Source organism: Chanodichthys erythropterus, chromosome 4 (assembly GCF_024489055.1).
Source record: "Chanodichthys erythropterus isolate Z2021 chromosome 4, ASM2448905v1, whole genome shotgun sequence".
Lineage (NCBI taxonomy): Eukaryota > Metazoa > Chordata > Actinopteri > Cypriniformes > Xenocyprididae > Chanodichthys > Chanodichthys erythropterus.
The window spans coordinates 29,584,647-29,597,202 of record NC_090224.1 but is presented as its reverse complement, the minus strand read 5'-3'; the positions used below and the strand labels follow the sequence as shown (position 1 = coordinate 29,597,202).

Below are 12,556 nucleotides of genomic sequence, written 5' to 3'. Positions count from 1 at the left end.
AAGGTTAATTTATTCATTAGGGAGTGGCACGTTTTATAAATTTAAAACACCAACAAAACACTGTATAACTCAGATCAGGTTGATACAGTTCACATGATGGTTGTCATTCTTTTTCACCCTGTTGTTCCATTTTTCTTTTGCTTGATTTTTTTGGGCCAGGATGTGTGCATGCTGATTTGTCATACAATGAGGCAGAGTCTAAGGTTTCTGAAATACCATGTTTACATTCTTACTTTTATCGATTCCCTAAAATGAGCGAAAGTGTGTTCTTTAAACAGATGTCCTTTCTTAATGTGGGGTGTTTTGTTTGCCATGAGTCATGTAAGAATTAACTTCAAGACACATAGTCTTCCAGTTTTTCTGGTTAAGGACAGTTGACATGGGAACAGAATTCATACACCTGTCCTGCTGGTTGCGTTGGTTGACAAACACGTTTGTGGCATGTCTTGGCGTGTTTTGTTTTAATGTTCATCTTAATAATGACATATTTGTAGACTGTTATGTGAAAAGACTGTATATTTATAACATGAGTAAAATAACGGTTGCATATAAGGCTACGTTCACACTGCAGGGCTTAATGCTCAATTCAGATTTTTTGAAAAAATTCAATTTTTTTGCAAGGCCGTTCACATTTTCAATTAAATGCGATCTTTTGTGATCTCCTGTGTGAACGTGAATACATGTGGTCTGGCCGTTCAGACGGAGGTCGCATTTCAAAAGATCGGATACGTATCGGATTCAGGACCACATACCCAAGTGGCCTGGGTCACATTTGAAAAGATCGGATCTGTGTCGTTCAGACTGTCATGAAAAGATCAGATACAGGTCGCATAGGGGCAAAAAAAATCGGAATTGGGTCGTTTCAGCCTTCAGTGTGAACGTAGCCTAAGAAAGCTGTGATTAAAGGGACAGTTCACCCAAAAAAATATCCCATGATTTTCTCACCCTCAAACCATCCTAGGTGTATATGTGTATATATTTTCTTTCAGACAAACACAATCAGAGATATATTTAAAAAATATCCTTAGTCCTCCAAGGTTTATAATGGTTGTGAATGGCTGCCCAAATTCTCTATGTCATGACATAATGTAGAACGTCATGGCATTGTGTACTACATCGCAGAAGTTAGCGCTTTTTGGATATATGTCGAATGCATATGGCTGCCGTGCTGGATGCTCGTTATTTTACTTTATAGTTTTAAATAAGGATACTTGTCTTACACAAATGCATCGTTTCACTTCAGAAGGCCTTTATTAACTCCCTGGAATCGTATGGTTTAATTTTTTAATGAATGGATGCATTTTTTGTCTTCAGTATTTGGGCAGCCATTCACAACCGTTATAAACCTTGGAGGACTAAGAATATTTTTATCTCCGGTCATATACACCTGATGGCTTGAGGGTGAGTACATCATGGAATAATTTTCATTTTTGGGTGAACTATCCCTTTAAGATGACTCATGAGACATACTTCCTGAGTTTTATCTTTCATTAAAGCATAAACTTTTGCATCATGCATTTTTAAGTCCCAAGAGTCATAAATGTCTGTTTGTCAATCTATACATAAACGTTAGGACATTAAAGGGACATGGTGCCATTTGTGCCTGAAAATTTCAGTTGCTACTTTCTAAAAGTGTCAGAAAGATCAAACTTTTATTTTTAAAGTTGGAAAAGTGACATCTCAACAGGGTTGAACTAAACACCAAATCAATCAATCAATCAATCAATCAATCAATCGATCAATCAATCAATCAATCAAAACAACGTATAGTGAAAGCAGAATGTTTTAATTTAAAAGCTACATTCAGGTATGTTTCATTTCTTTATTCTAATTAACCCATTAAAATGTAATGATGATGAATAATGTGGACATGCAAATTGAAATATTTAAAAAAAAATTAAAAAATAAAATTTTAACAATAAAGAAATAGTATGCTTTAAATGTGTATAAAATATTAAAAATCGTAAAAAAAATATTTATTTAAAATAACTAATTACTGTTTCAATACAGTTAAGTAATTATTATCGTATGCTCTGTTAAAAGAATTTCATGAGCGCGCAAACGCACATCGACACTGACGCGCACACATCCTTAAACAGACGCGCATGCGCACTCGTTGACTTTCGAAAAAAGCGGAGTGTTACAGGAGGCGAACATGATCATGCTGTCATCATTACAGCTACAAGCAACAAACGGGGGAGTTTGAGCAGGACAACCTTTTTTTATTGTCCTTTTGTACCTCGACAAGTCTTTTTTTCGTGCCACAGAGACTTTGTTAACATAAATGCAACTTTATCACGGACTGTTTGGCTGAAGTCTTTCGAAGCTTTTAAACTTTATTTCTCTTGTATTGGTAAGTGCTTGTATGAGCTATACCTTACGTTCCTAAACTTTATTTTATGTTAAAGGTTTTAGTTTTTATCATGCTTTCATTTTGTAAATGTGTAAAAAGTTATCTACCTCCACTGATGTTTTCCGGGAGGAATGTAAAGTATGTGGGCATTGTATTCACAAGCAAACTGCAAAAGTTGAAAGTGTGCGTTAAATGCCATATGTTCGTCACCCGAAAGCGACAGTCACTTGGATTGTGGATGACAGCTTCGAGAATAAATATTTGCATGTTATATACGCTATATATTTTATTCTTTTAACTCACCTCTTAGTTTAAACCTTTGATGAGATGATTTGAAGCTTTGAAAAAGGTGTTGAAAATAAGACGATTTAAAAACCTTGACTGACTAGATATAGACCTATATGCAGCTCTGTCGAACAAGAATATATAGCATACACAGTGTGGATTAAAAGTCTGATACAATATTGAATATTTTAAACAGAAAAGTTGTGATGTAAAATCAAGTATTGCCTATATTTCAAATTCTGCACTAGGTTACTCAACAAAAGAACTATTTCCTCTCTAGTAGATTAAGCAAACACTTTAGCAGAAAAACCACAGAGGTAGAAAAACCTCTGATCGAAAGACTTGCCACAGCCTATCAGTCTATCAAACAAGATAACAGTTGTTTCATAAGTTTCTACAGGAAAGAAAACAGATCTGCAGGAAGACCTTCAGTTGTATAATGCATGTAAAAGATACATTTCAGCCAGAGAATTGTGAAAGAGGCAGGATTTGTGACTCAATCTCTGAGGAATGTTCTCAGTTATTAGGACATCTTTACAAATATAAAGCTCCTGCCAGTTTTTATCATGTCACTATGGGCTTTGTACATTTCATTATGTGTTGTAGATGCAAAAACAAAAATGCCTTGAACTACCATTAAAGCTCTTTTACCCACCTTCACTGCTAGGCACATTTGCGCGTCTACTGGATGTGTCTAAGGCTATGTTTACATTAATCCGGATACATTTGAAAACTGTGTTTTCAATTAAAAATGCTCTCCATCCACACTAGCGTTTTCCAAAAGTTTCTCATCCACACTGAAATGTCGGGAAACACTAAGTTTACCTGACTGTGCATGTGTAGAACCTCTTAAAAGTTCACTGAGATCATACAGACAGAACAGACATAATCAAGTTTTCATGCTATTCTTCTGGAAGGATCATATTATTTAGCAAAATATCTCACCATTCACTGATTCGTCCAGGTCACACTCAACCACCATTATATGTTCAGTCTAAAATGTAACTGTCCTCATGTTTTGCCACAGGACAAATTAATTGCAGGACTGTGATATTTAGAGTGAACAAAGTAAGATGTATTTAGCAACGATGTGAAAGTGAATAGCACATAACATGCTCAATACTGAGATATCTGGCAGTACAATGTACACATGACATGACTAAACATGCATCATCATTTTCGAATACCTCTGTTTTCAAAGTCCACACTACAACGCAAAAACTGCATTTTCAAATGTATACACTTCCCGTTTTCAACAAATTCAATTTTTGCAGGCCAAAACGGAGAGAAAAAGATGATGTTTTAAAACAAAAACGTATTTGTGTAGACAAGACCAAAAAAAATGTGGTCAGCTGCCTACCTAGCAGCATGTTTGGGCATCTTTAGTTATGAGTAGTCAGGCGTTTAACTTGTCTGGTCTTTGTTGTAGCTTATTCTGGTGAAGAGACCTGCCCACCTGACAGGAATGGAGCATCTGTAAAGCAACCAACCACAGCTTGTTTTAGTTGTATGTTGAGTTTAGTGGAGTTTATCCAGTGATCAGTGATCAGATTGTAGCCAGCACTTGTTATTTCTATGTGCACCAAATGTTCAAGTCCAGATAAGCTGTGAGCTGAGGTGATGCAGAGTATGTCTAAAGCCTCTTACACACAGATATTTTGGAAAATTTCTGGAGAAGTTGTTCTGTTATTGCAGATTTTTGTTCATTCACACTACTAGAGCTTTTCATTAATCTGTGGTCTTATTCACATGCATCCCAGACAGTCCTGTAAAGTGTGACATCTTATGTACTTGTCAAGTAAACCTGCTCTTTCATCAACACCACACACATCCCCTACAATTTTCAGGAATAAATGTCCAGTCTGAATGTAGCTTGTGATGTTCTCAAATTCTGTCTAGGTATTCAGCTGATTAGGTTTGAGATACCAGCCACTGGTTCTTGGCACTAACAGGTTGGGGAAGTCTTAGTTAATGGGTCCCTTGTGAGAGTGTGTTAAACCTGTGATAGAATTGTAGACTCACCCAGTTCCTTTTCCAGTCCTGCCTCTGGCTGAGTGCCAGACAGCTTCTTTCATTTCCTGATCCTGGACAGATAAGGAAGGAACACTCTGTTTAAAAATGCACTTGTCTCCAGTTTGTAGGCAAATCCTTGCTTAAAGAATCATAGTTTTTTTAATGTTGTTGTTTGACTCCTGTTGTTTTTTGAAGTTACCATAGATACCATAGATAATGAGTGGTTAGAAATGGGTCAGTGGTCCAAAAGATGCAGCATTGGGTTCCTGTTATAACCACAGTTTGTCCCTTTTATCACCAGGACAACTTGATGTCACTAAACAAACTCTGTTTATTGATTAATATTTGCCTTAGCCTGATATTGGAGACTTGTTATTTGACTGTTAAATCTGCTGCTCTTTGAAATACACAATCAGTCAAAGGTTTAGACATACCTTTTCATTCATTATTATCACTATTTTTCTACTGTTTACAATAAGAGTAAATCAAAGAGTCATCAAAACAATGAAATCATACTAGTGAGTGTTTGGTAATTATGTAGAGGACAACAATTATTTTATTTATTTTCTAAAGGAGTTCCTTTGTATGCTGGGCACTTTTTAGGCAAGGAAACCATTTCAAATAAACTAACTACAACTTATTTTAAGCATTTACAGTAAGTGTACACCTTCATATCAAAAGGTCTTTAAGATCATGAGAAACAAAAATTCTACCAAAGATGCCCAAATCTTTGACTAGGGGTGGTATTTATGTTTGTATTGGCTGTGTCAGGTTTTCTGAGCTATGACCAGAACACTGAAACACAATCAGCGGAAGTACAAACAATAGGATGGTGTTTGGTGTTCCTTAACCCTTCCATTTATGTGGATTCATTGTTAAAATGGCTCTATAATGCTGAACCTTAACCACAGCAAGCTGTTTGGACTGCTTGGAACAAATGTTCCTCAGTTCAAAGAAAGGGATTTGACAGTACTTCAAACTAAAGAAATTTTCATTTAAATGAATTTCAGGGTGATATGTTTGGTTTTATGAAGAAGCCTAAGCTAGAGAAGAGAGTTTATTATTGATTTTTTGTTATTGACCTCATAAATGCACATAAGAACATTAACCCAGGGTTTTACTGATGTACAGTGTAAAATCTTGAATACATTTTTAAAGTATGAACAGTGTGAAACTTGAAACAAACATAAAAATTAAGTTTAACCAGGGTTTAGAACAGGGTTCTCAAGTCTGCCCCTCGAGATACTTCCTGCAGAGTTTAGCTCCAACCCTGATCAAACTGTGGTTTTCTAGTAATCCTGAAGTCCTTAATTAGTTTGTTTGGGTGTGTTTGATTAGGGTTGGAGCTAAACTCGGCAAGAAAGTGGATCTCGGGGGGCCCGAGTTGCCCACCCCTGGTTTAAAATTACCCTGGGTTAACAATTTCAAGTGTAAAAATCCAAATATGAAGGAAAATATGAAGTTCCGTTTATGCCTAAGAGTTCATAAGGGAACTATTAACTTATCAGAGAATTGTCAATATAATAATAATAATAATAATAATAAAACAAACCAAAAAAAATCTCTGAAATGTAATAAAATTAAAGACAAAAAAAAAAACAAGTGGATATGCAAAGATGTTTTTAACATTTTTAACATTAGATCCACCTTTTTTTTTCCTGCATGCGTAATTCTGGCCTGACTCATAGCGGAATTATCCTTTATGATCTCTGGTGTTTCTAGTTAAATTAGCATATCCAAGTTGATATGAAAATAGTTTAAAAAGTACATGACTCCATAGTACCATAACTTTACAGGGTCGCATTGACCGTCTTTTGTCAGAGCCTCACCCGTCAACGTTTAATGAGTGCATTGATTACATGAAGCTGCCCGAAGTTAGCTACATTGAAAAGAGATGGGTGCTCATATACAACATACAGCTCGCGATCAGGTGAATTTCGGGGCGGGTTATGTCCTCCAATTGATAAGAGTGCACATATACTTGTTAGAGGGTGTATTTTAACTTAAAGGTGCCCTAGAATTAAAAATTGAATTTATCTTGGCATAGTTAAATAACAAGAGTTCAGTACATGGAAATGACATACAGTGAGTCTCAAACTCCATTGTTTCCTCCTTCTTATATAAATCTCATTTGTTTAAAAAAGACCTCAGAAGAACAGGCGAATCTAAACATAACACCGACTGTACAGTGTTACGTAACAGTCAGGGTGTACGCCCCCAATATTTGCATATGCCAGCCCATGATCGAGGCATTACACAATGGCAGCCAGTATTAATGTCTGGATCTGCACAGCTTAATCATCAGACTAGGTAAGCAAGCAAGGACAATAGCGAAATATGGCAGATGGAGCAATAATAACTGACATGATCCATGATAACATGATATTTTTAGTGATATTTGTAAACTGTCTTTCTAAATGTTTCGTTAGCATGTTAATGTACTGTTAAATCATTTAATAAATGTGGTTAAAGTTACCATTGTTTCTTACTGTATTCACAGAGACAAGAGACGTTGTTATTTTCATTATTAAACACTTGCAGTCTATATAATTCATAAGCACAACTTCATTCTATATAAATCTCTCCAACAGTGTAGCATTAGCCGTTAGCCACGGATCAGTCTCAAATTCTTTCAGAATCTAATGTAAACATCCAAATAAATACAATACTCACATAATCCGACGCATGCATGCAGTATGCATGACGAACACTTTGTAAAGATCCATTTTGAGGGTTATATTAGCTGTGTAAACGCTGTTTGTGCACTGTTTAAGGCAAGCGCGAGCTCTGGGGAAGGAAGAGCGCACGATTTAAAGGGACATCAACCTGAATCGGTGCATTTCTAATTATTCCCCAAAATAGGCAGTTAAAAAAAAAAATAAAAAAAAATCTATGGGGTATTTTGAGCTGAAACTTCATAATGGAAGCTCTTTATGAAATAAATGTTTTTCTCTAGTTCACGATGGCCACAATTATTGGCACCCAATTATTGCAACGCCCTTTTCCCAAGATAACAGCTCTAAGTCTTCTTCTACAATGCCTGGTGAGTTTGAAGAACACCTGACAAGATATCAGAGACCATTCCTTCATACAGAATCTCTCCAGATCCTTCGGATTCCCAGCTCCATGTTGGTGTTTCTTCTCCTCAGTTCACTCCACTCATTTTCTTTAGGGTTCAGGTCAGGGGACTGGGATGGTCATGGCAGAAGCTTCATTTGTGCTCAGTGACACATTTTTGTGTTGGTTTTGATGTTTGTTTTGGATTTTATCTGTTACTATTTGATAGAATCCATGATGCCATGTCCAGGACCTCCAGCAGAAAAATAGGCCCACAACATTAAAGATCCAGCAGTATATTTAACCGTGGGCATGAGGTACTTTTTATCCATGTGTGCACTAGGGCTGGGCGATCTATCGAATGCTTTTGTCACCGCATTTCGTCAGTAAAGCCGGTTCCCTGATTACCGCTAAATCTCCATCACCTGCTTTCAAATATAGCAGCATTTAATAGACAGAGCCGTAGTTCACTGATAAGCCACGCAATATCGCGTTCAATATCGACGGCGATTCATATCAATATTGAACGCGATATTGCGTGGCTTATCAGTGAACTACGGCTCTGTCTATTAAATGCCGCTCCATTTGAAAGCAGGTGATGGCGATTTAGCGGCAATCAGGGAACCGGCTTTACTGACGAAATGCGCGTGACAAAAGCATTCGATATATCGCCCAGCCCTAGTGTTCACCAAACCCATCTGGTGGGTTTGCTGCCAAAAAGCTCTTTTATTTATTTATTTTTCTTTGTTTCATCTGACCATAGAACCCTAGGTCCCTTTTGAAGTTCCAGTCTTGTCTGACAACTGAATATGCTGGAGATTGTTTCTGGATGAGAGCAGAGGATTTTTCTTGAAACCCTCCCGAACAACTTGTGGGGATGTAGGTGCTGTTTGATAATTTTTTTTTTAGGCTTTCTGAGACTCAAGACTCAACTAATCTATGCAATTCTCCAGCTGTGACCCTTGGAGAGTCTTTGTCCACTCAAACTTTCCTCCTCACCATGCATTAGGACAATATAGACACATGTCCTCTTCCAAGCAGATTTGTTACATTTTTAGTTGATTGTACCTCTTAATTAATGCCATGATAATAGAAATGGGGATTTTCAATGCGTTCACTTTTTTCTTACAGCCATTTTCTATTTTGTGTAGCTCAACAATCTTGCTGCACATCAGAACTATATTCTTTGGTTTTTCCCATTGTGATGAATGATTATGGGAATTTGGCTTTCGTGTTTACACATATTTGTACTTCTGTGGAACAGGAAGTCATGGCTGGAAAATTTCATGCTCCTAGTCACCCTGGTATGCTAAAAAAATATAAATATGAATGGGAATATACTTCAGAGATATTTTACTCATAATCATTTCTAGGGGTGTCAATAATTGTGGCCAACATGTATTGGAGAAAAACGTATATTTCATAATGTGTGTTTCCCTCCACTTTCAATTGTTTTACTTCAATGATAGGTTAGAATTTTGTGAATTTTTTTAAATGAAAGATCAAAAGGATAAACCATGCAGATTTATTTTCACAGCCACCTTTGCTCATATTTAATAAGGGTGCCAATAATTGTGGAGGTCACTGTATCATCGTGCATCCCAAACCTGTCCCGGAGTGTAAAATAAAAAGTAAGTTTGTAAGTTAAAGGGCCCCTAAAGATATTTAGTTGCTCACTTTCGTTTGGAACACCCCTAAAAAACACCCCTTCTGTCACATCCTGTCAGTTCCGGACTCCAATTCCCATCATCCTCCCTGCCGGTCACATGCACACACCCCTGTCCAATCACCAGTTGCCACATACACCTGCAGCACATTACATGGACTATAAAGCACACACACACACACACACCACCTGGTTGCTAGGTCTTGTTTTCCCAAGTGTTGCATTTCCAAGCGTTATATCTTGTCTACCTGTCCTGTGTTACCGTTCCTGCCTGTCTCCTGTTTGTTGACCCGTTGCTGCCTGTCCTGACCATTGCCTGCACCCTGACTACGATTCTGCCTGTTCCTTGTTGTTCCCGTTTGCTCCCGTTTGACCCTGCCTGTATGACAACACTCACTGTAAATAAAGCTTTGCATTTGGATCCCTACCTGAGTCCCGCCTTCGTTACAGAAGACCTAGCCAACCAAGATCCAGCAGCTTTTCTGAGCATGTCCAGCCTCAGCATGGACCCGGCATGGTGTCTCGTCAGCCTACGTCAAGGTAACAGTACTCTCGAGGCACATATCCAGAAATTTTTGGAGATTGCTAATTTATCTGATCTGCTGGACCACACCCTCATTGACTTCTTTACATATGGTTTAAACGAACCATTAAAGAACTGCTTGCTTACCAATGGTCCCCGAGGGTCGCTCACGGAATTTCTGGACTTTGCCCTGTTCACTGTCGGTTCACTTTTTACTGTGGATATCGCAGAGGAATGCGACACCACGGTGAATCACGTCATGGCGGCCGCTAAAGAGAACACTCACAAAATGGCGGCTACCACAACAACATCACATCACGTCTCCGCAGATCGCCCAGAGCAACGTCACGCCTTCGCTGATCGCCCAGAGCAACGTCACGCCTTCGCTGATCGCCCAGAGCAACGTCACGCCTTCGCTGATCGCCCAGAGCAACGTCACGCCGCCGCTGATCGCCCAGAGCAACGTCACGCCGCCGCTGATCGCCCAGAGCAACGTCACGTCGCCGCTGATCGCCCAGAGCAACGTCACGTCGCCGCTGATCGCCCAGAGCAACGTCACGTCGCCGCTGATCGCCCAGAGCAACGTCACGTCGCCGCTGATCGCCCAGAGCAACGTCACGTCGCCGCTGATCGCCCAGAGCAACGTCACGTCGCCGCTGATCGCCCAGAGCAACGTCACGTCGCCGCTGATCGCCCAGAGCAACGTCACGTCGCCGCTGATCGCCCAGAGCAACGTCACGTCGCCGCTGATCGCCCAGAGCAACGCCACGTCGCTCTCAAGCTCGCCGGTTGCAACGCTCTCAAGCTCGCCGGACGCATCGCACTCAAGCTCTCAGGATGCATTGGAAAAGATGGCCGTTTTGCCAGTGCCCACGGGCAAGATGGCCGCCCCTACAGTGTCAGTGAACAAAGGGGTCGTTCCAGCCGTTGAGTCCGCTCCAGAGCCCGTTTCAGCCAGTGAATCCGTTCCGAGCCCGCTCCAGCCAGTAAGTCCCCTCCAGAATCCGCTCCAGCCAATGAGTCTGCTCCAGTCAGTGCGCTTCCTGTCAGTCCCGTCATGGCCAGAAGGACTGTGTTCGCGTTCTATGTTCTGGCTGTTTTGCGGGCCTGGAGAATGCACTCAGGCTTGTTTGACCATGGACCAGTCTGCCAGCCCGAGCCCGCTGCCGTCCCGGAGCTGTCCGCTCTCCCTGACACGGCCACGGAGGCCGTCACCGAGCTGCCCGCTCTGCCTGATACGGCCACAGAGCACCCTTGGTCGGCCCTGCCACCACCGCCCAGGCCATCTGCCCTGCTGGCGCCACCCAAGCTCCTTGCCCATGAACCCGCCAATGCCTCCGTTGATTTCCCAAAGAACTTTTTTGGGGGGGGCAGTATGGGTGGGTGGGGTGCTTGTGGGTGGGGACCCTGCTCGGCCACTGCCGTCATCGGCCTTTGAACTATTCTGGCCGTTTATGGACCCTGACCCGCCGTGGTTACCCAAGCCGCCCGACCTGCCGTGGTTACCCAGGCCGCCCGACCCGCCGTGGCCGCCCGAGTTCCTGGACCTGCATTGGGGACCCCGTTCCTGTCTGCATGCAGGTCTCCAATGCACCCACCCTCCCTCCCTAGCTGTTCCTTTTACGCCGCGAGGAAGCGCCTTCCGGGAGGGGGGCGTTATGTCATGATCACCGTCTGTTCCTGTCAGTTCCCGGACTACATCTCCCATCATCCTCTCTGCCACTCACCTGCACACACTTCACACTAATCACTAATCACAACACCCAGCTGCAGCTCATTACCAGGACTATAAAAGACTCTTACACACATCACCTCATTGCTAGGTCTTGTTTTCCCAGTGTAACATTTCCAAGCGTTTGTCCTGTTTATCCTGTCTGTGCCGATTCCTGTTTCTGATCCCTTTCTGGTTCTACTGTTCGGTGATTGGTAGCTGCCTGTCTTTTGACCACTGCCTGTTCTCTGACTACATTCCTGCCTGTCTCTGATGTTCCTGTTTGCCCCGTTTGACCATGCCTGTACGACCACGCTCAACATTTAATAAAGCTTTGCATATGGATCTCACTCTGAGTCCCGCCTTCGTTACACCTTCTCAAAGTCTCCTTCTTGAAGTGCCCTTCAAAGGCGCAAAAATGCCATTTGGAATTTGCCCAAAATGTGTGGGCGGCCTCCAGGAGAGGTTTGGGCATGACTAGTGCATCAGCTTTCTTGGAAGCAGTGATCATGGCTGTGTGTAAACATGCTGAGAGATGTCTATCTGGGCTTATTTTAGATTTCTGCGTGTCTTTATCCTGTGAAAATCACTTCCTCTGTTAGTTACCTTCAGTAACTGTACTGGACAGAATTCCTTGGAAGCTTAACACCCCCTGTCATGCTGTCTGCTTTCTGTTCAGACTGTGGAATATTAGTGAACTCTCTACATGATGGCACACAATAAGGAATGGTATGTGTAAAAATCATGTATAGCCTACACTCTCAGAAAAGCTCTCATTGGGGCGGTACCCTTTCAAAAGGCACTAAGATGTACACTTTATGTACTAATATGCTAATAAGTTACAAATTGTACCTTTTGAAAGGGTTATAAATGCAGTTATTTTTTGTGTTGTGGACTTTATGTAAACATTGTTATGTGAAATAGCTTATTCAGGACAGTGCTAAATAA

At 40.9% G+C, this 12,556-nt stretch overlaps 1 protein-coding gene across 2 annotated transcripts in view; it reads left to right on the top strand.

The window, feature by feature from the left end:
* Positions 1-2,159: 2,159 nt before the first annotated feature.
* Positions 2,160-12,556, top strand: part of plekhg3 (pleckstrin homology and RhoGEF domain containing G3) — a 92,224-nt gene continuing 81,827 nt past the window's right edge. For both annotated transcript variants that reach the window (XM_067384692.1, XM_067384693.1), the window contains exon 1: positions 2,160-2,353. The gene's annotated coding sequence lies outside the window, so the exon portion shown is untranslated. The remainder of the gene's footprint in view (positions 2,354-12,556) is intronic.